Source organism: Mustela erminea, chromosome X (assembly GCF_009829155.1).
Source record: "Mustela erminea isolate mMusErm1 chromosome X, mMusErm1.Pri, whole genome shotgun sequence".
Lineage (NCBI taxonomy): Eukaryota > Metazoa > Chordata > Mammalia > Carnivora > Mustelidae > Mustela > Mustela erminea.
In genome coordinates, this window is record NC_045635.1 from 53,122,395 (window position 1) to 53,145,590 (window position 23,196).

At 37.2% G+C, this 23,196-nt stretch overlaps 1 protein-coding gene and 1 pseudogene across 4 annotated transcripts in view; one reads left to right on the plus strand and one right to left on the minus strand.

Annotated features, from left to right (window-relative positions):
• Positions 1–23,196, plus strand: part of ZC3H12B (zinc finger CCCH-type containing 12B) — a 624,873-nt gene that overhangs the window by 126,294 nt on the left and 475,383 nt on the right. The window lies entirely within an intron of this gene.
• LOC116582432 lies at positions 16,088–17,301 on the minus strand (annotated as a pseudogene).

Here is a 23,196-nt window from a genome sequence, read left to right on the forward strand (position 1 = left end):
TAATATATGCTGCCATTAATAGTTTCCTCCATCCTAGGTATTGTCTGCATAAGTATTACCTTGAAGTCTATTTCCAACATCTTGCTTATAGCTACATCCATTAGTTCTGTGGCAGAGGTCACAGTCTCTGAGTTTCTCCTATGTTGGGGTTTCTTCCTCTTCTGTTGAGGGGTGGTTGAGGGAATATACAGAGTCCAAACTATTAACCACAATCCAAGCAAGGTGCACCTGTTTTGTGGGGACTTTAGTGTTGTCAACCTCTTGTTCTTCCAGCCTGTCTTCTGGGAGGAGAGGGGTCTGCCACAGTGTTACTCAGGCAACCCTGTCTGGGCAGAGTTGTTCTGTCCCATTAGAGGGGGATGGGCTCACTGAAATCCATTTCGGAGGCAATTTGTTCTCTGCTGGCTTTTTCTGACAGATTTCTGTGTCGTGCCCGAGCATCAGAGCAGAATTGACTGTATACAAACCTCTGTCTCAGAACAGATAGATTGCATTTTGTCCCTCAGTGCACTCTTTGGGCCACATTGTCCCTACTTCTATCTGTGCTGCCCAAAACTGCAGTCTCCTGGGTTGTGCACCCCACAGCAGCATTCCCAGCCCTCTCTTCCAGGTCCAAACACATCTCTGTCCTTTGTTCTTCTAAGACTTCTAGCTGATCCCAGGTCACATGTGTGCCCCCACAGCTTCAGATTTCAGTTCAGGGGCTGCACTAGAGTCCTTTTCCTGTCATTACCTGTCTGCAGGTCTGTTCCTGGTCCCCAGCACAGGAGGCTTTTGTGCTCCAGCCATGCAGGATCATGGAGGCTCATTCCCCTTCCATTTATCTTACAATATCTGTCTGTAGAATTATAGTTCCCTGCTTCATACCTCGAGACCAACCACCTGAGATAGTCTGTTTGTACAGTTCCAGATATATCTTCTTACATCATAGGTTGATTTCAAGGGTGTTCAGAATGGTCTGGTAGATATTGAGCTAATTTCAAGGGGCTCGTTGAAATAGGGATCCCCCACTTCTCTTCCATCTTTGCCCCTCCAATCAACCCATAGTGTATATATTAATTCAATTTAAGCAAGAGGTGCCAGATTTCTCTCCCAGCTGACTTCCCCAGCAGTGAATCAGGGCCTTATCTCTCACCAACTCCCCTCTAATACTTATTACTATCCATCTTTCTAATGTTTACAAATCATATTACTGTAAAGTAATATATCATTGTTTTGTTAAATATTTCTCATACTGTTTGCGTGTTTGGTCATCTTTTCATGTGTTTTTAGTTTAGGTGAGTTTTTATTTTGTGAAATACCTATTTATATTTGCCAGTTATTCTACCACTTTATCATTGTTGGTGGTGTGTGTGTGTGTGTGTGTGTGTGTGTGTGACTTATAGGAGTTCCTTAAATAGGGTTTCTAATAGTTATCACTGATGTCTGAATGTTGAATATTGAAAAAATTAAAGCTTTTCACTGTTGACCATACCATTTGCTTTCGTTTCAAAGCTGTGTTAATAGGGTTGCTACTTTAGGGACTTAGAAGCTTCTTTTTCCTTTAGTCTTAATTACACTTGCCTGAAATCTGATCTCCTAATAGATAAGGTCTTGCTTGTTTTGAAATACTTAGCATATCTTAACTATAATGAAAGACCTATTTTAAAATATTTTTGAAACTCAATAATTTTTAATATCATATTTGAAGGAGTAAATATGCATGACTAGCTAAAAACATTTTGGAAAAGAAGCATAATGAAGGAGCTTTCCTTATTAGATATTGAAATGCATTTTAAGGCTAGACTACTCAATGCAATACTTGAGACCTACTAATGAATAACATATCAACTTACAGACTTATCAATGGATAAGATATTTAGGCCAAGAAGTAATCCTAGTATACTAATTTGCTTATTCATTGTTTACCATGCAACCAATATTTAAGGCACTAGAGGCCAAGCAGTGAGCAAAAGAAAATCCCTGCTCTCTTTGAATCTACATTCTAGTGACATATATGCTATACATAAACAAGTATTTCTTTGGTACATAAAATATATGTTAAGTATATAAATTAGACAAATAGGTATTTGATTTGTGAAAAAGTTTGTGGGAAAATGTTTCACAAATTGTGAGAAAAATAAGGGATTTTTAACAAATTGAGTTAGTTTAATCAGTTATTTAGAGGAAATAAATGTAAACACTTCTTACATCGAACTATGTGGATTAAATGTTTAAGATGAAAATATAACAATCTAGAAGAAAACATAGGTAAATCATTCTTGAAACGCCATAAAGAAAGCTTTTAAATTTTAAAAGCAATAGATAAATGATATAAATGATGCCATGTGGGGATGCTAACCCTTATCCCTACCTGGTATCAATGAGGCAGAATGAAATGGTGTGATTCAAGCTAATTGACATGTTTTCTCCACTTTATTTATGCTTCGTACCACTGAGACCTAGCAAGAATCTGAACCTCTATGTCTACCCAGCATTAGTGAGGAGGAATGAAGTAGTGGGAGGTGAGTCTGTTGTGTATTATAATTCCCTCTTCTCCCTCACTGTCAATAGGGTCAAATGGGAAGCTGAGCTTCCACTCCTACCTTGTAGCAACAAAGTGATGTTAATTACTCTCAACTCTATCCATAACTTATAATCCCACTCAAAGGTAATGAGAAGGTGTGTGTTAAGAGTGTATCCCTACTTTCCCCAAAATGTATTGACTGTCAACAAGGCAAAGGGACTGCAAAATTTCCACCCTACTTGTCTGAAGCAAAGCAGTGGGAACCAACATTCTGCTCTTGCTAGGGTGACATCAGTGGAGCCCAACAAGAAGCTGAGGATACAAACTTACATAGCCATCATAGTATACATAAACAAGGGACTGTCTGATTAAAAAGATTAAATAAGATCTAGAGTCTCATATTATGGTACCCAAATTATTCAAGATACAATTAAAAAAAAGTACTCTTCATAGCAAGAACCAGGAAATCCAAAATCAAATGAGAAAAGAAAATGATCAAATATCAACACACAGAAATGAATCAAATGTTGGAAATATCTAAAAATGTTTTAAAGCAGCCACCATAAAAATGTTCGTCAAACAATTACAATTCTCTTGAAGCAAAAAGAAAAACAGAAAATCTTGAGGCATCTGGGTAGCTCAGTTGGTTAAGAGTCTGCCTTCAACTCAGCTCATGATCTCAGAGTCCTGGGATCTATCCCCAAGTTTTGCTTCCTGCTCAATGGGGAGTCTTCTTCTCCCTCTTTTTGTCCAATCCCCCTACTTATGTTCTCTCTCTTTCTCTCTCAAATAAATAAATAAATAAAATCTTAAAAATAGAAATTATTTTTAAAATTACCTATAAAAGAAATCAATAAACTGAAAAATACAGCAAAAAACTGCTGGATAAAATCAGGAGTATGGATGATAGAAGATAGAATCAGTGAAATGAGGAAAAGTTACAATTTATTCATTATGAACAACAGATGAAAATATAGTAGTAAGAAAAACAACAGAGCTTCATAGATCTATGGGACAATAACAAAATATTTAACATTTCTAACTACAGAATCCCAAAACTAGAAGAGAAGATTATGGCTCAAACCTTCATCATTATGAAGAAATAATATAGCCAAGATACCGAAATAACCTATGTGTCCACTGATGGGTGAATGGATACAGAATATCATAAATGGTTAAAATCATGCAACAGAATTTTATTGAGCCATAACAAAGGAGATTTTGACATTTGAGACAACATAAGTGATACTTAAGGACATTATGCTAGGTCAAATAAGTCAAACAGAGAAAGATACATACTGCATGATCTCACATGTGTAGAACATAAAAATGTCAAATTCATAGGAATAGAATAGATTTGTGGTTTTTAGAACCTGTGGGGTATGGAAAACAGGTAGATATTGACCAACAGGTACAAACTTTCAGTTAAAAAATTAATAAGTTCTGAGGATCTAATATATAGAATGATGACTATAGCTAACAATACTGTATTATAAATTTCAAATTTGCTAGAGAGTAGTTCTTAAATGTTTTCAACACATACATCAGATGAGACTGTGTTAACTTTATTAACATTTCACAATATATGCATATATTAAATAATCAAAATATACATCTTAAATTTACACAGTGTTGTCAATTATACCTTAATAAGACCAAAAGAAAAATAATGCTGAAATTCTCCTAAATTTGGAAAAACTCCCGGATTCAAGGTCATGAATTAATCTCAAATAAAATAAACCTAGAAAATCCACGCTAAGAACTGCCAAAGTAACTTCTGAAAACTTTTTACAACAACAAAACTTCGAAAGTAGAGAAAAATGAAAATTTACTCATAAGGGAAAAACCACTTTTTTTAAAAAGACTTATTTGTTAGAGAGAGAGAGGGAGAGCAAGCAAGCACAGGCAGACAAAATGGCAGGCAGAGGCAGAGAGAGAAGCAGGCTCCCTGCCGAGCAAGGAGCCTGATGTGGGACTTGATCCCAGGATGCTGGGATCATGACCTGATTCGAAGGCAGCTGCTTAACCAACTGAGCCACCCAGGCATCCCGGGAAAAACCACTTCTAATGACATAAGATTTCTCATCAGAAAACAAATGTTAGAAGGAAGGGGCACAGTATTTTTTACAAGCTTAAAGAAAACTTCCAAATGCAAATCCCATATCTGGCAAAAATATCAATCTGGAATGAAGGGGGAATTTCAAATGAAGAGAAAGTAAGAATTTGTTCCTAGCAAAACTACTCTTAAAATGACTAAAAGAACTTCTCTAAACAAAAAGGAAATGATTATTAAGGCTTTGAATATCAGAAAGGAAAGACATCAGAATGGATAAACATACAGCTAAATATAATAGAATATCCTCATGCGTTTTTTAACTCATATTTATTGATTGAAACAAAAATCATAGCACCATTTAATGTGATGTTCAAAATATGTAGAAAAAAATTACTTAACACAATTATGTTTCAAAAGTGAGGAAACCAAAGGAACATGAATGGAATTAAGGTTTTTATTTTTACTTGAAGTTGTAAAATGATGCATTTAGACCTCTAGTCTAGTCTAATGATGCATTTAGACATAGACATTTAGTGATAAGTTACATATATATCTTGTAATACTTAGAGCAACCACTAAAGATATTATACAAAGAAAGCGATAAAATCATATAATCCTCTCAATAGTTGCAGAAAAAATTTGACAAAATACAGCATCCATTCTTGATAAAAACACAAAAAAATTAGGTATAGATGGAACATGTCTCAACATCATGAAAGCCATATACAGAGACCCACAGGGAATATTCTCAATGGCAAAAACTGAAAGCTCCCAACAGGAACAAGACAGAGATGTCCACTTTCACTGTTACTATTCAACACCATACTCACCCTCATCAGTCAGAAAACAAAAGTAAATAAAAGTCATCCAAATCAGCAAGGACGAAGTCCTTTCACGATTTGTGGATGACATGATATTCTATGTAGAAAACTTGAAAGATTCCACCAAAAAATTGTTAGACCTAAAACATGAATTCAACAAAGTTGCAGGATATAAAATCATGCATGTCTGTTGCATTTCTGTACACCCAATAATGACTCAGTAGAAAAAGAGATCAAGGAATTGATCCCATTTGGATTTGCACCCAGAACCCTAAGATACCTAGGAATAAACCTAACCAAAGAGTAAAAGATTAATACTCTGAAAACTATAGAATAATTATGAAAGAAATTGAAATGGACACAAAGAAATTGAAATACATCCCATGCTCATATATTGGAAGAAAAAAAACATTATTAAAATGTCTATACTACTTAAAGCAAACTACACATTTAATTCAAACCCTATCAAAATACCACTAGCACTTTTTACAGAGTAGAACAAATCTAAAATTTGTATGGAACCATTTGTAAAGACCCTGAATAGCCAAAACAATTCTGAAAAAGAAAAAGCCACAGGCATCATGATTCCAGACCTCAAGCTGTATGACAAAGCTATAGTCATCAAGGCAGTATGGTACTGGCACAAAAAGAGATGTTTAGAATGATGGAAGAGATCAGAGAACCTAGAAAAGTACCACAACTCTATGGTCAACTAATCTTCAGCAAAGCAGAAAAGAATTTCCAATGGAAAACAGAGAGTCTCTTCAACAAATGATGTTGAGAAAACTGGACAACCACACACATAAGAATGAACCTGGACCACTTTCTTACAGCAGACACAAAAATAAATTCAAAATGGATGAATGACTTAAATGTGAGACAAAAAACCATCAAAATCTTAGAGGAGAACACAGGCAACAACCTGTTTCACCTCAGATTTAATGACTTCTTACTAAACACATGGCCAGAGGTGAAAGAAAGAGAAGCAAAAATGGACTATTGGGACTTCATCAGGACAAAAAGCATTTGCACAGTGAAGAAGACAATCACCAAAATTGAAAGACAGGGAGAAGATATTTGCAAATGACCTATCTGATAAATGGCTAGTATCCAAACTGTAAAGGAGTTACCAAACTCAATACTCAAAAAAACAAATAATCCAGGTAAGAAGTGGGCAGAAGATATGAAAAGACATTTCCCAAGGAAGACAGTCAGATGACTAACAGAACAAATCAAAAAATGTTCAACAGCCCTCATCATCCATGAAATACAAATCAAAAACCATGAGGAGACACCGCTGCATATCTGTCAGATTGGCTAAAAATTAACAACACAGAAAATAAAATGTTGGTGAGGATGCAGAGAAAGGGGAATCCTCTTACACTGTTGGTGGGAATCCAAACTGGTGCAACCACTCTAGAGAATAGTATGGAAGTTACTCAAAAGTTAAAAACAGAACTACCCTACAACCCAACAATTGCACTGCTAAGCTTTTACCCAAAAGATACAAAAATACAGATTCAAAGGGCTACATGAACCCTGATATTTATAGCAGCATTATCAACAATAGTCAAACTGTAGAAAGAGCCCAATGTCCATCAATTCATGCATGGACAAAGAAGATATGATTATATATATATATATATATATATATATATATACACACACACACACATATAATTTTATATGTATATGTACACATATATACATATATATGTATAATTATATGTGTATATATATAATCTCTCACACCTATTATATATAATAGATTATATATTATATACTATTACTTGTTTATAATATTTATTTATAATTTATATTATTAATTAAAATATTTTATTATTTAGATAATTTAATTATTTATTAATTAAAAATTATTTTGATTGAGTATTATTTATTATAATATAATATAATACAATATAATATAAATATGAATATTGCTAAGCCATCATAAAGAATGAAATCTTACCATTTACAGTGATGTAGATGGAGCTATAATGTATTATGTTGAGCAAAATCAGTGAGTCAGTGAAAAACAAGTGCCATATGATTCCCCTCATGTGGAATTTAAGAAACAAAACATATGAACATATGGGAAGGGAAAAAAAAATAGAAAGGGAAGCAAACCATAAAAGACTTAATGATAGAGGAATGAGGGTTGGGGGAGGGAGGGGTTGGGAGATAACCTAAATGGGTAATGGGTATTTGGGAGGGCACTTGTTATGATGGGCACTGGGTGTTATATGTAAGTGACAAATCACTAAATTCTATTCCTGAAACCAGTATTACATTATATATTTAAATAAATAGAATTTAAATAAAAATAAAAACCAACAACAGCACTACATGAGGCACTGGGGTTGCTCAGTTAGTTAAGTGTCTGCCTTTGGCTCAGCTCATAATCCCAGGATTCTGGGATTGAGTCCCACATTGGGCTCTCTGCTCAGTGGGGAGTCTGCTTCCCCCTTTCCTTCTACTCCTCTCTCTGCTCATGATCTTTCACTCATTCACTCACTCTCTATGAAATAAATAAATCAAATCTTGAAAAAGAAAATCACTACAAATCAAGATGGAATTCCCCTAAACGTCCAGATATTCAGCAGCAGGGGAAGAAAAGAGCATAGAGGAATAAGAAACCATGGAAACATGGGGTGTCTGGGTGACTTGGTCTGTTAAGTGTCTGAGTTCAGCTCAGGTCATGATCTCAGGTTTCTGGAATTGAGCCCCGTGTTGGCCTTTATGCTCAGTGGGGAGTCTGCTTGACCCTCTCCCTCTGCCCATCCCCCTGCTTGTGCTATCTCTGCCTCTTTCTCAAATAAAAAATAAAAAATCTTAAAAAATAAAACCTCAAGGAAACAAACAGAAAACAAATAGTAAAATGATAGGTAAGAAGTTTATCACCACTGAACCAGCCTTATAAGTAATGTTAAAGAGACTTTTTAAGTGGAAAAGAAAAAGGCCATAACTCTAAGTAAGAAAATTATTTGAACAAAATTGTTGGTAAAAGCAAGTATATGGTATAGGTGGTAGTTGAATCACTTATAAAGCTAAACATGAAGTTTAAAAGAAAAAATAATAAAATCAATTATATCTGCAATACTCAATTAAGGGATCAAAAGATGCAAAATATGTATTATATATAAAATGTGAAAGGGGAGTTGTATTATTTTTGCCATGTGTTCAAATTTAAGTGACTATCAACTTAATAGAGAGTGCTATATGCATAGAATGTTATATGTGAATCTCATGGTAACCACGAGTGAAAATCCTGTAATAGATAAACAAAAAATAGAAAGCAATCTCAGACATCCATTAAAGAAAATCATCAATTTATAAGAGAAAAGAGGAAGAGAACAGAGAATTATTTAAAAAAAATCAAAACAATGGTATTGGAGAAAGTACATACTGACAATTACTTTAAATGAAAATGGACTAACTGCAACTTCTAGGGAAGATGGCAGAGTAGGAGGACCCTAAATTCACCTTATCCCACAGATACAAATATATAACAGTTGCATCAGAACAACAAATGTGAACAAATTTCACAACTAAAAATTGAGAAGAGGTCACATTAGAGAGGATAGTAAAGGTGAGGATTCAGTGGGAATATAAAGCCCATGTGTCTGACCACCAGAGGTAGGAAGCTGCAGGCATGGAGAGGGGCAAGTAACAGACTATCACACTGGGGATCTTACAAAAGGAAGAGGAATCCCATAGCATTTGGCTTTGAAAATCAGAGGGGCTGAATTTTATGAGTGCTTACAATCAGTGGGACTTAAATCCTGGAACTTTAAAATCAGAGGACTTGGCATTAAGAAGCTGAGAGTAAACCCTTGAAGAGATAGTACATCAAACAGCCCATAGAACCAGAGATTGGAAGCAGCAGTTTGAAAGTCACTTGGGGCATATCGAAGGGAAATTTGACTACTAATCTCAGAGTTTATTGAGGGATTTCTCCAGTAACAGAGGGACTGGCAAGTGCCATTTCCCTCTCCTGCCACTCATCATAAATTCACAGCCACCTGAAGGAACTTGCATGGTGCAGGTATTCATTACCTAACTTGCTTAAACTGCCCTGTCCCTTCCTGCTAGTCCTGCCTTGGTCTTGGTGTTTCAGATCACTTCCTCCAGAAGGCCTGTGCAAACCTTGCCAACACTGTATCTCCCAACCTCCTGTGGAGGAAGTGCACACCTTGTTAAAACTGCACCCTCCACCCAGGCATGATTTACATAGTAGCCCCACCTAGCCCAGTCTCCACAACAGCTGTGCATCCTCAGAAGAGAAGGGCCTGCATACTGTTTGTGGCACTGCTCCTCCATCTGCTCCCTCACACATTATGGCATGGCCTCACCTGGTCTTCATGGTGGTTGCATGTCCCCTGTGGAGGGGTATCAGTGTCATGTAGTTAAAAATACACATCCTGTCCACTAATATCAAAAAGGAAAGACATAGCTGACTTTTCTAACACACAGAAATAGACACAGAGTTAGACAAAATGAGACAGAGGAATATGTCACAAATAAAGGAATAGAAAAAAAATAAGAGGCTTAAGAAAAAAGGATAGAAGTAACATGCCTGATAAAGGACTTAAATGATCATAAAATGCTATATTAGAGGAAAGAGTAGAGGACATCAGTGAGACCTTTAACAAAGAGATAGAAAACAAAAAACCAATCAAGATGAAGAACACAATAAGTAAAATTAAAAAAAAACACTTCTAGAATAAATAACATGATGGAAAAAGCAGGGGAATAAATTAATGAACTAGGAGATAAGAGTAATGCAAAATACTTAATATTTAAAAATCAGTCAACATGATACACCACATAAAAAATAAAAAGGATAAAATCCATATGATCATTTCAATAGATGCAGAAAAAACATTTGACAAAGTACAACTTGGGACATCTGGGTAGCTTAGTCAATTAAGTGTCTGACTCTTGATTTTGGCTTGGGCCGTGGTCCCAAGGTCATGAGGTTGAGCCTCATATCGTAAGGTATGAGGTTATGCTTAAGGTTCTCTCTCTACCTCCCCTCTGCCCTTCCCCAACTTGTACTCCCTTTCCATTTCTTTCTCTCTCTAAAAAAATGCAGATGTCATATGCAAACCTAAAGGTAATCACAAATCAAAACCACTAATAGCTATGCAAAAATAAAGAGAGAAGAAACCCAGTATATCACTAAAGAAAAACAAAAAACCATGAAAAAAAGAAAGAAAAGAAAAAAAAAAAACACCCTACAAAACAAACACAATAGCAGTAACAAAATGGTAATAAATACTTATCTATCAATAATTACTCTGAATATAAATGGACTAAATGCTCCCAAACAAAGGTATATGGTGACAGAGTGAATTTAAAAACATCCATCTAGGGGTGCCTGGTTGGCTTAGTCATTAAACATTTGCCTTCTACTCAGGTCATGATTCCAGGGTCCTGGGATTGAGCCCCACATCAGGCTCTCTGCTGGTGGAAAGCCTGCATATATATATGCAAAGTGAAATAACTCAGTCAGAGAAAGACAAATATCATATGATTTCACTCATGCGGAATTTAAGAAGCAAAACAGATGAACATAGGAGAAAGAGAGGAAAAATAAAATAAGATGAAAATAGAGAGTGAGGTAAACCCTAAGAGACTCTTGACTATAGAAAACAAACTACAGTTGCTGGAATGGAAGGTGGCTAGGGGATGGGGTAATTGAGTGATGGGCATTAAGGAGGGTATGTGATGTAATGAGCACTGGATGTTATATGCAACTGATGAATTACTAAATTATGCCCCTGAAACCAATAATGCAGTATATGTCACCTAAATTCAATTTAAATAAAAAAAAGAAAAAGGAATGCAACAGATTGATTTTTTATTCTCCAACATTACTGAATTCATTTGTGAATTCTAATAGTTTTTTTTTTTTTTTTTTTGGTTTTTTGTTTTTGTTTTTTGTGTGTTTTTTTGGTCAGTTATTTGGTTTCTCCATCATGGATAAATAGTGAAAGTTTTACTTTTCCTAAGCAATTTGGATACCTCTTATTTTTATAGTTTTATTGCTGTGTTTAGACTTCTAATACTATATTCAACAATAGTGATAAAAGTGGAGATCCTTGTATCATTTCCGTCCTGAGGGGAAAAGCTTTCAGTACTTTCCATTGAATGTAATGTTACCTATGGGATTTTTCATGTATGGCCTTTATTATGTTAAGTATGTTCCTGCTAAATCTACTTTATTTTTCTTTTTAATCATGAATGGATGTGGTATGTGGAAGAACAGTGGTGAGAATGGACATCCTTGTCGCATTCCTGATCTCAAAGGAAAGGCTGTCAGCTTTTCCCCATTGAGAGTGATGTTTGCTGTGGGTTTTTAATAGATTTTATGAAGTTGAGGAATGTTCCCTCTATTCCTATACTTTGAAGCATTTTAATCAGGAACGGATGCTGTATCTTGTCAAATGCTTTTTCTGCATCAATTGAGAGGACCATGTGATTCTTCTCTCTTCTCTTATTGATTTGTTCTATCACATTGATTTGTGAATGTTGAACCACACTTGTATCCCAGGGATAAATCCCACCTGGCCATGGTGGATAATCTTTTTAAAGTACCGTGGATCCTATTAGGTAGGATCTTGTTGAGAATCTTGGCATCCACATCAAGGACATTGTTCTGAAATTCGCCTTTTTGATAGGATCTTTGCGTGGTTTGGTGATCAGGGTAATTAATGCTGGATCCATAGAAAGAATTTGGAAGTTTTCTTTCTACTTCTGTTTTTTGAAACAGCTTCAGGAGAATAGGTTTTATTTCTTCTTTGAATGTTTGGTAGAATTCCCCAGAGAATCCATCAGGTCCTGGGCTCTTGTTTTTTAGGAGGTTTATGATCACTTCTTCAGTCTTATTACTAGATAGTGGTCTATTCAGGCTGTCAATTTCTTCCTGTTTCAGTCTTGAAAATTTATAGGTTCCTAGGAATGCATCCATTTCTTCTCAGTTGCTTAACTTACTGGCATATAACTGTTGATAATAATTTATGATGATTGTTTCTATTTCCTTGGTGTTAGTAGTTATCTCTCCCCTTTCATTCATAGTTTTATTAATTTGAGTAAAAATACAGCATCCATTCCTGATTAAAACCATTCAAAGTATAGGGATAGAGGGAATATTCCTCATCTTCATAAAATCTATGAAAATCCCACAGTGAATATCATCCTCAATGGGAAAAAGCTGACAGCCTTCCTTTTGAGATCAGGAACATGACAAGGATGCCCACTCTCTCCACTCTTGTTCAACATAGTAGTAGAAGTCCTAGTAACAGCCATCAGATAACAAAGAGACATAAAAGGTATTCAAATTGGCAATTAAGAAGTCAAACTCTCTCTCTTCATGGATGACATGATATTTTATATGGAAAACCCAAAAGACTCCACCCCTAAACTACTAGAACTCATACAGCATTTTAGTAATGTGGTAGGATACAAAATCAATGCACAGAAAAAGTTGCTTTCTTATACACTAACAATGAAAATACAGAAAGGGAAATTTCCCTTTACTATAGCACCAAGAACCGTAAGATACCTGGGAATAAACCTAACCAAAGAGATAAAGGATTTGTGCTCGAGGAACTACAGAACACTCATGAAAGAAATTGAAGAAGACACAAAAAGATGGAAGACAGTTCCATGCTCATGGATCAGAAAAACAAACATTGTTAAAATGTCTGTACTGCTTAGAGCAATCTATAATTTCAATGTCAGGTTTCTGTGGACAGTTCTGATGTTATTCTGATGGACCTTCCTCTGTACATAAGGAATCTCTTCCCCCAGCTGCCCTTAGGACCTGTTGTCTAAAATTATGATTCGTCAGTTTCACAATTAAGTTCCTCAAAGTCTTTCTAGTTTCTTTGATCTTGGGGGGTGTTCTTTCTGCCTCTAGGACACAAACACTTGTTCCATTCCCCAGACTGGGAAAATACTGATCCGGAATTTGTTCAACCATACCTTCTTTTCTTCTATCTTTTTTCACCCCCTCCAGGATCCCTATAATTCTGACATTAGAACATCCATGGTGTCATTTATTTCCCTAATTCTCTTTTCATGACTTCTAAGCTGTTTGTTCCATGCATCCTCCTGATCCTTTTTCTCTATCAGTTTGTCCTATAGATCACTAATTCTATCTTCTTCCTCTGTTACCCTAGCTGTGAGAGTATTTAGATTAGAGTGGATCTCATTGAGAGCATTTTTAACTTCTGCTCTGGTGGCTCTCACTTCTGTCCTTAGAGATTCTATGTTGTCACTAATGGTATTCTCCAATCTAGCTATTGCCTGGATAATTGTTACCCTGAATTCCCTTTCCAACATACTGTTTATGTCCATATCAAATAGTTCTGTGGGAGAGGGCACTGCCTCTCAATTTTTCCTCTGTTGGATGTTTCTCCTCCTAGTCATTTTGGTGAGAAGTGGTTGAGGGGATGTATAGCTGAATATATCAACCATGATTCAGGCAAGGTGTATCCTGTAACACTTTGAAGAAATCAGAAGTCACCATCAAAAAGAAAGAAAATTTTAAAAAGAGAAAACCCAGGCAGAATGAGTCCCAAAAGTAAGATTTATAAGGTACATAATGAAAAACGTACCAAAAAAAAAAAAAGACCGACAAAATTAAATGAGAAAAAAAAAAAAAGAATGCACTCAAAATGAAACCCAAGAATAAGATTTGTATAATACCAGAACAAATATGAGTGCATAGAAACACTGACAGAAGAACAAGATTGGAGGGAGGTTATAAATCCTCGATGTGGGTGAAGAAGTTTATTTTGGTATTTCCTGGGTGTAACTTACTATCTTTGTTAAAGGACTCAACTTTCCATAGATCAAAGGAGATTAAAACTCGTTTATATATATGGCTAGTATTGAATAGGGAAAAAGGATTACCTTCAAGCTTATATCTATGTGTATTTTTAAAAAAGAAAAACACAAGTATGTGTATGAAAAAAGTTAAAAGTTAAAAGGTTGTTATGGAGCATCTTGTATTAAACCTCTAGTTGTAATGGTAGGTAGGTTATAGAAATTAAAGGAACAAGAATCATGAGACCAAATTAAAAATAAAAGTTGTATCTGTGGAATATACAGGCTTTAGGGCAATACCTGGAGCTTAATGTTTTCCCCTGATGTTGAAGTTTAACAGTTTTATGGGGACCCTGTGGTGGTTGTCCCTTAATTCTTTTGGCTTGCCTTCTGGGGAAGGGGCCTGTGACATTGTTTTTCAGTCAATCTTGCTTGTGTTGACAAGCAACGAGACAAGTCTTGTGTTGACAAGACCCCCTATCAAGGGTCTGGGCTTTGTGGAAACCAGTTTTTCAGGCTTTTATTCTCCCAAGGTTTTTGTTCATTTGTTGGATCATTTTCTGTTTATTTTGTTGTTGTTGTTGTTTGGGGTGTGTGTGTGTGTGTGTGTGTGTTGATTTGTGTTTATTTTTAAGTAGACTCTACACTGGGCATGGAGCCCAATGTGGGAGTTAAATTCACAATGCTGAGATCAAGACCTGAGCTGAGATCAGGAATCAGATGCTTAAACGACTGAGCCACCCAGGCGCCCCTCTGATTTTATTTTAATGATTAATCATTTTCTAGTTCTCTTTAGCATCATGTTTGACCAACTGTTTGACCGACTGTTGTAGCTTTTTAAAATGTATTTAATTTTTTAATTTTTAAAATTAATATACAATGTATTATTAGCCCCGGGCGTGCGGGTCTGTGAATCGTCAGCCTTACACACTTCAAAGCATTCACCATAGCACAGACCCTCCTCAATGTCCATAACCCAACCACACTCTCCCTACCCCCCTTACCCCTGGCAACCCGCAGTTTGTTTTGTGAAATTAAGTCTCTTATGGTCTCCCTCCCGATTGCATCTTGTTTCACTTTTTCCTTCCATACCCCCCAAACCCCCCACTTTGCCTCTCAACTTCCTCATATCAGGGAGATCATATGATAGTTGTCTTTCTTTGATTGGCTTATTATGCTCAGCATAATATTCTTTAGTTCCATCCATGTCATTGCTAATGACAAGATTTCATTTCTTTTGATGGTGGCATAATATTCCATTGTATATATATACCACATCTTCTTTATCCATTCATCTGTTGATGGAGATCTAGGTTCTTTCCACAGTTTGGTACTGTGGACATTGCTGCTACAAACATTCTGATGCACATTCTGATGCACATGACCCTTCGGATCACTACATTTGTATCTTTAGAGTAAGTGCCCAGTAGTGCAATTGCTGGGTTATAGGGTAGCTCTATTTTCACCTTTCTGAGGAACTCCCATGCTGTTTTCCAGAGTGGCTGCACCAGCTTGCATTCCCACCAACAGTGTAGGAGGTTTCCTCTTCCTCCACAACCTCACCAGCATCTGTCATTTCCTGAATTGTGAATTTTAGCCATTCTAACTGGTGTGAGGTGGAATCTCATTGTGGTTTTGATTTGTATTTCCATGATGCCAAGTGATGTGGAGCACTTTTTCATGTGTCTGTTGGCCATCTGGATGTCTTCTTTACAGAAATGTCTGTTCATGTCCTCTGCCCATTTTTTTTGTTTTGTTTTGTTTATAAAGTAAAAATTCAGTTTATTCATCTGTTTATGAAACAGTATACAAGAGGCAAAGTGTTTCACATTATAGATTTCACTTCCAACTCCTTGGAATGTTCATTTCTTTGGCTAAAAGGAGAGACTAGACATGAGAGGCAGGCAATGCTTAGGCAACTGCAATAAGGATGGGGAGCGGGTGATACTAATGCCATCCCTGCGGGGATGGGAACAAAGGGACTATTAGTCATAAGTTATTTTCTAGAATTGTTAGCTGGAAACAAAGGAGCACCACTCCTGGATGCTCAACCGTCATGGGCCTCAGTCATCCCCACTACACAGGTACAGCAGCACTTTCTGGTAGTCGCCCTTCGTGTCTTGCTGGATGTAATAATACAGGGACTTGACATACTTTCTCTTGAATTCAGACCTAATTTTCAACATGTGCACTTCACTGCGAGAGACCATGATTCTTATCAGAACTTTATCACGAGTCTCCTTGCTCTTCATGGAGTCATACAACCGGTCAGCAAAATACAGGCGCATATTCTGAATGCACTGGACCAGGTTTAGGAAAGCATTTTCTGGTCTCATTTGAACTCCTTCTTGATGCTCTCCAACATGTCATAAGGGCTGTAGCTCTTGTACTTTCTGGAGGTGACACACACTCTGCTCAGTCATGATGCTGATCCACTTGGGTACATCAGTTCCTTTCTTTTTCACTCTGGCATTGTAGAGATCCTGGGCATCTTGGTCAATCAGTTCATAATCAATGACAGAGCCATCCTCTGCTCTTCTACCTTTTGCAAGGGCAACGATCTGCTTGTGGAAGTCACCAGATGTGTCAGAAATGATGTCCTTCTCCAGATCAGTCTTATACATCTCCTTGTAGACTCTCTTAATTTCCTGAAGCTCTTGGTTGGTTCTTGAGCAGATTATCTCAATGAGGAAGTCCTCATCAGTCCCCCGTCCCTTCATGGAGGCTTTCAGCTCATAAGTGTCATAATGAGCAGGTGTTTTTAATAGGCCCAAAATCACTGTCTCCAGGTGGCCGGAAAAGGCTGATTTCAGCACTGATGCAAGTTCCTTTTTGGTCCTTCTCTCGTAGGCGAAGGCAATATCCTGTCTGTGTTCATTGCTGTGGTTGGTCAAAATGTTGACAATGGTGACCTCATCCACACCTTTGGTTTTGATGGCCGTTTCAATGTTCAGAGCATCACGCTCAGCATCAAAATTGGTGTATGCTTTGACCGACCAGTATGCACTTGGCGGCATGGAGTGATCACCCTCCAAGCTGAGCTTGCAGAGAATTTTGTGAACGGTAGACATATTGAAAGAAGCTGGGCCTGGCATCGAGAGCAGCAAGCGTCCCCAAGTTGTAGAGCCCTCTGCCCATTTCTTGATTGGATTATTTGTTCTTTGGGTGTTGAGTTTGGTAAGCTCTTTATAGATTTTGGATACTAGCCCATTATCAGATATGTTGTATGAAAATATCTTCTTCCATTCTGTCAGTTGTCTTTTGGTTTTGCTGACTGTTTCCTTTGCTGTGCAAACGCTCTTTCTGTAGAGCCAGCATTACCCTGATCCCCAAACCAGGCAAAGACCCTACCAAAAAGGAGAATTTCAGACCAATATCACTGATGAATATGTATGCTAAGATTCTCAAGATCCTAGCAAACAGGATCCAACAGCACATTAAAAAGATTATCCACCGTGACCAGGTGGGATTCATCCCTGAGCTACAAGGATGGTTCAACATCCACAAATCAATCAATGTGATAGAACAAATTAATATGAGAAGAGAGAAGAACCACATGATCCTCTCAATCAATGCAGAAAAAACATTTGACAAAATCCAGCATCCGTTCCTGATTAAAAAGCTTCAAAGTATAGGGATAGAGGGAACTTTCCTGAAATTCATACAATCTATCTATGAAAGACCCACAGCAAATATCATCCTCAATGGGAAAAAGCTTGCAGCCTTCCCGTTGACATCAGGAACATGACAAGGATGCCCACTCTCACCACTCTTGTTCAACATAGTATTAGAAGTCCTAGCAACAGCAATCAGACAACAAAGAGAAATAAAAGGTATCCAAATTGGCAATGAAGAAGTCAAACTCTCTCTCTTCACAGATGACATGATTCTTTATATGGAAAACCCAAAAGACCCCACCCCCAAACTACTTGAACTCATACAGCAATTCAGCAACGTGGCAGGATACAAAGTCAATGTGCAGAAATCATTGGTTTTCTTATACACTACCAATGAAAATACAGAAAGGGAAATTAGAGAATCGATTCCATTTCCTATAGCATGAAGAACCATAAGATACCTGGGAATAAACCTAACAAAAGAGGTAAAGGATCTGTACTCGAGGAACTACAGAACACTCATGAAAGAAATTGAAGAAGACACAAAAAGATGGAAGACCATTCCATGCTCTTGGATCGGAAGAATAAACATTGTTAAAATGTCTATACTGCCTAGAGCAATCTATACTTTTAATGCCATTCTGATCAAAATTTCACCGGCATTCTTCAAAGAGCTGGAGCAAATAATCCAAAAATTTGTATGGAATCAGAAGAGACCCCGAATCGCTAAGGAAATGTTGAAAAACAAAAATAAAGCTGGGGGCATCACATTACCTGATTTCAAGCTTTACTACAAAGCTGTGATCACCAAGACAGCATGGTACTGGCATAAAACAGACATATAGACCAGTGGAACAGAGTAGAGAGCCCAGATATGGACCCCCAACTCTATGGGCAAATAATCTTCAACAAAACAGGCAAGAATATACAGTGGAAAAAAGACAGTCTCTTCAATAAATGGTGCTGGGAAAACTGAGCAGCTATATGTAGAAGAATGAAACTCAACCATTCTCTTACACCGTACACAAAGATAAACTCAAAATGGATAAAAGACCTCAATGTGACACAGGAATCCATCAGAATCGTAGAGGAGAACATAGGCAGTAATCTTTTCGATATCAGCCACAGCAAACTTTTTCAAGGTATGTCTCCAAAGGCAAAGGAAACAAAAGTGAAAATAAACCTTTGGGACTTCATCAAAACCAAAAGCTTCTGCACAGCAAAGGAAACAGTCAAGAAAACAAAGAGGCTTTGGACTCTGAAAAACAATCTGAAAGGTTTGAAGTGGTGGGGGGGGTGGGAGGTTGAGGTACCAGGTGGTGGGTATTATAGAGGGCACGCATTGCATGGAGCACTGGGTGTGGTGAAAAAATAATGAATACTGTTTTTCTGAAAATAAATAAATTGAAAAAAAAAAAAGAAAACAAAGAGGCAACCCACGGAATGGGAGAAGATATTTGCAAATGACAGTACAGACAAAAGGTTGATATCCAGGATCTATAAAGAACTCCTCAAACTTAACACACACAAAAAAAGCTTTTCATCTTGATGAAGTCCCAATTGTTCATTTTTGCCCTTGCTTCCCTTGCCTTTGGCAATGTTTCTAGGAAAAAGTTACTGCGAATGAGCTCGAAGAGGTTGCTGCCTGTGTTCTCCTCAAAGATTTTGATGTATTCTTTTCTCACATTGAGGTCTTTCATCGATTTGGACTCTACTTTTTTGTGTGCTGTAAGGAAATGGTCCAGTTCCATTTTTCTGCATGTGGCTGTCCAATTTTGCCAGCACTGTTTGTTGAAGAAACTGCTTTTTTTCCATTGGACAGTATTTCCTGCTTTGTGAAATATTAGCTGACCATAGAGTTGAGAGTCTATTTCTGGGGTCTCTATTATGTTCCATTAATCTCTCTGCTTTGTGTCAGTACCATACTGTACTGATGATGACAGCTTTGCAATAGAGCTTGATGTCTAGATTGTGATGCTACCAACTTTAGCTTTCTTTTTCAACATCCCTCTGGCTATTTGAGTTCTCTTCTCATTCCATATAAATTTTAGGATTATTTGTTCCATATCTTTGAAAAGAAAAGATGGTATTTTAATAGGGATTGCATTAAATGTGTAGATTGCTTTAGGTAGCATAGACATTTTCACAATATTTGTTCTTCCAATCCATGAGCACTGAACTTTTTTACATTTCTTTGTGTGTACCTCAATTTCTTTCATGAGTACTTTATAGTTTTCTGAGTATAGATTCTTTGCCTCTTTGGTTAGGTTTATTCCTAGGTATCTTATGGTTTTGGGTGCAATTGTAATTGGGATTGACTCCTTAATTTCTGTTTCTTCTGTCTTGTTGTGGTTTTATAGAAATGCAAATGGTTTCTCTGCATTGATTTTATATTCTGACACTTTACTGTATTTCTGTACAAATTCTAGCAGATGTGGAGTGTAGTCTTTTGGGTTTTCCACATAAAGTATCATATCACCTGCAACGAGTGATAGTTTGACTTCTTCTTTGCTGATTTGGATGTATTTAATTTCATTTTGTTGTCTGATTGCTGAGGCTAGGACTTCTACTACTATGTTGAATAGAAGTGGTGATAATGGACATCCCTGCCATGTTCCTGACTTTAGCAGAAAAACTCTGTTTTTCTCCATTGAGAATGATATTCGCTGTGGGTTTTTCATGGATGGTTTTGGTGATATTGAGGTATGTATCCTCTATCCCTACACTTTGAATGGTTTTCATCAAGAAAGGATGCTGTACTTTGTCAAATGCTTTTTCAGCATCTGTTGAGAGTATCATATGGTTCTTGTTCTTTCTTTTATTAATATATCATATCACAATGATTGGTTTGTGGATGTTGAACCAATCTTGCAACCCTGGAATAAATCCCACTTGGCCGTGCTGAATAACCCTTTTAATGTACTGTTGGATCCTATTGGCTAGTATTTTGGTGAGAATTTTTACATCTGTGTTCATTAAGGATATTGGTCTGCAATTCTCTTTTTCAATGGTGTCTTTGTCTGGCTTTGAGATCAAGGTAATGCTGGCCTCATATAATAAGTTTGGAAGTTTTCCTTCCATTTCTATTTTTTGGAATGGTTTCAGGAGAATAGGTATTAATTCTTCTCTAAATGTTTGGTAAAATTCCTCTGGGAAGCCATCTGGCCCTGGGCTCTTGTTTGTTGGGAGATTTTTGATGACCGCTTCACTCTCCTTACTGGTTATGAGTCCATTCTGGTATTCTTTTTCTTCCTGGTTCAGTTTTGGTAGTTTATATGTCTCTAGGGTGCATCCATTTCTTCCAGATTGCCCAATTTGCTGGCAATAGTTGTTCATAATACATTCTTATAATTGTGTGGATTTCTTTGGTGTTGGTTGTGATCTCTCCTCTTTTATTCATGAATTTATTTATTTGGGTCCTTCCTCTTTTCTTTTTTATAAGTCTGGCCAGGGTTTTATAAATCTTAGTTCTTTCAAAGAACCAGTTCCTATTTTCCTTGATTTGTTCTACTGTGGTTTTTTTGGGAGGAGGGCGGTTCTATTTCATTGATTTCTGCTCTGCTTTCTATTATTTCTCTTTTCCTGCTGGGTTTGGGCTTTCTTTGCTGGTCTTTCTCCAGCTCCTTTTTGTGTAGGGTTATGTTGTGTAATTGAGACCTTTCTTGTTTCTTGAGAAAGGCTTGTATTGCTATATATTTTCCTCTCAGGACTGCTTTTGCTGTGTCCCACAGATTTTGAACAGTTGTGTTTTCATTATCATTTGTTTCCATTAAGTTTTTCAATTCTTCTTTAATCTTTTGGTTGACCCATTCATTCTTTAGAAGGATGCTCTTTAGTTTCCATGTATTTGGATTCTTTCCAACTTCCCTCTTGTGATTGAGTTTTAGCTTCAGGGCATTGTGGTCTGAAAATACACAGGGAATGATTCCTATCTTTTGGTACCAGTTGGGACCTGATTTGTGACCCAGGATGTGATCTATTCTGGAGAATGTTCCATGTGCACTAAAGAAAAATGTGTATTCTGTTGCTTTGGGATGGAATGTTCTGAATATATCTGTGATGTCCATCTGGTCCAGTGTGTCATTTAAGGACTTTATTTCCTTGTTCTTTTGCTTGGATGATCTGTCCATTTCAGTGAGGGGATTGTTAAAATCCCCTACTATTATTTTATTATTGTTGATGTATTTCTTTGATTTTGTTATTAATTGGTTTATATAGTTGGCTGCTCCCAATGTTTGATCTTCGTGTTGGACAGACTCTTTGAGTAAGATGTAGTGTTATTTCTCATCTCTTATTATAGTCTTTGGCTTAAAATCTAATTTGTCTGATATAAGGATTAACACCCCAGCTTTCTTTTGATGTCTATTAGCACGGTAAATTGTTTTCCACCTCCTCACTTTATTTTATTATTATTTTATTTTTTTTTAAGATTTTATTTATTTATATGACAGACACAGATCACATGTAGGCAGAGAGGCAGGCAGAGAGAGAGGGAGAAGCAGGCTCCCCGCTGAGCAGAGAGCCCGATGCGGGGCTCAATCCCAGGACCCTGGGATCATGACCTGAGCCGAAGGCAGAGGCTTTAACCCACTAGCCACCTAGGCGCCCCCATCACCACCTCCTCACTGTAAATCTGGAGGTGTCTTTGGGTCTAAAATAATTTTCTTGTAGACAGCATATTGATTTTTTTTAATCCATTCTGATTCCCTGTGTCTTTTGATTGGGGCATTTAGCCCATTTACATTCAGAGTAACTACTGAGACATATGAATTTAGTGTAATTGTATTGCCTGGAAGGTGACTATTACTGTATATTGTCTCTGTTCCTTTCTGGCCTACTAGATTTAGGCTCTCCCTTTGCTTAGAGGACCCCTCTCAATATTTCCTATTGAGCTGGTTTGATGTTTACAATTTTTTTTTTTTTAACTTTTCCACATTCTATGTAGTGCCTGTGACCAAGCGTTTCTGTCTCTGGCACACGGCCCCTTTTGGAGTCTCCAAACCCAGCAGATTCCTGCTGCTCTGCTTTTCTGGCAGATGAAGGTGGGTTTCCCTGGATCTGCCACTTATGGAGTCCCTGCTCAAAGAGCAGTGTCTTGACAGTGCCATGGATCACAGTTTAAGGTAATCTTGAGTTGAGAGCTCACTCCTTGGCTCCGTCTCTGTAGCTGGCTTCCCTGCTTTGATACCTGCAATCTCTGCTACACTCAGACACCCCCAATCCTTCCATCACCCTGCAGGACCTGCGACCACACTGTCCCCATAAGGGCTCTACTGCTTAGCTTCTTGAATGATGTCCCTCAGTGGAGCAGATTTCTAAAATTTCAGATTTTGTGCTCCATTCCCCCAATCCTTGCTGGGA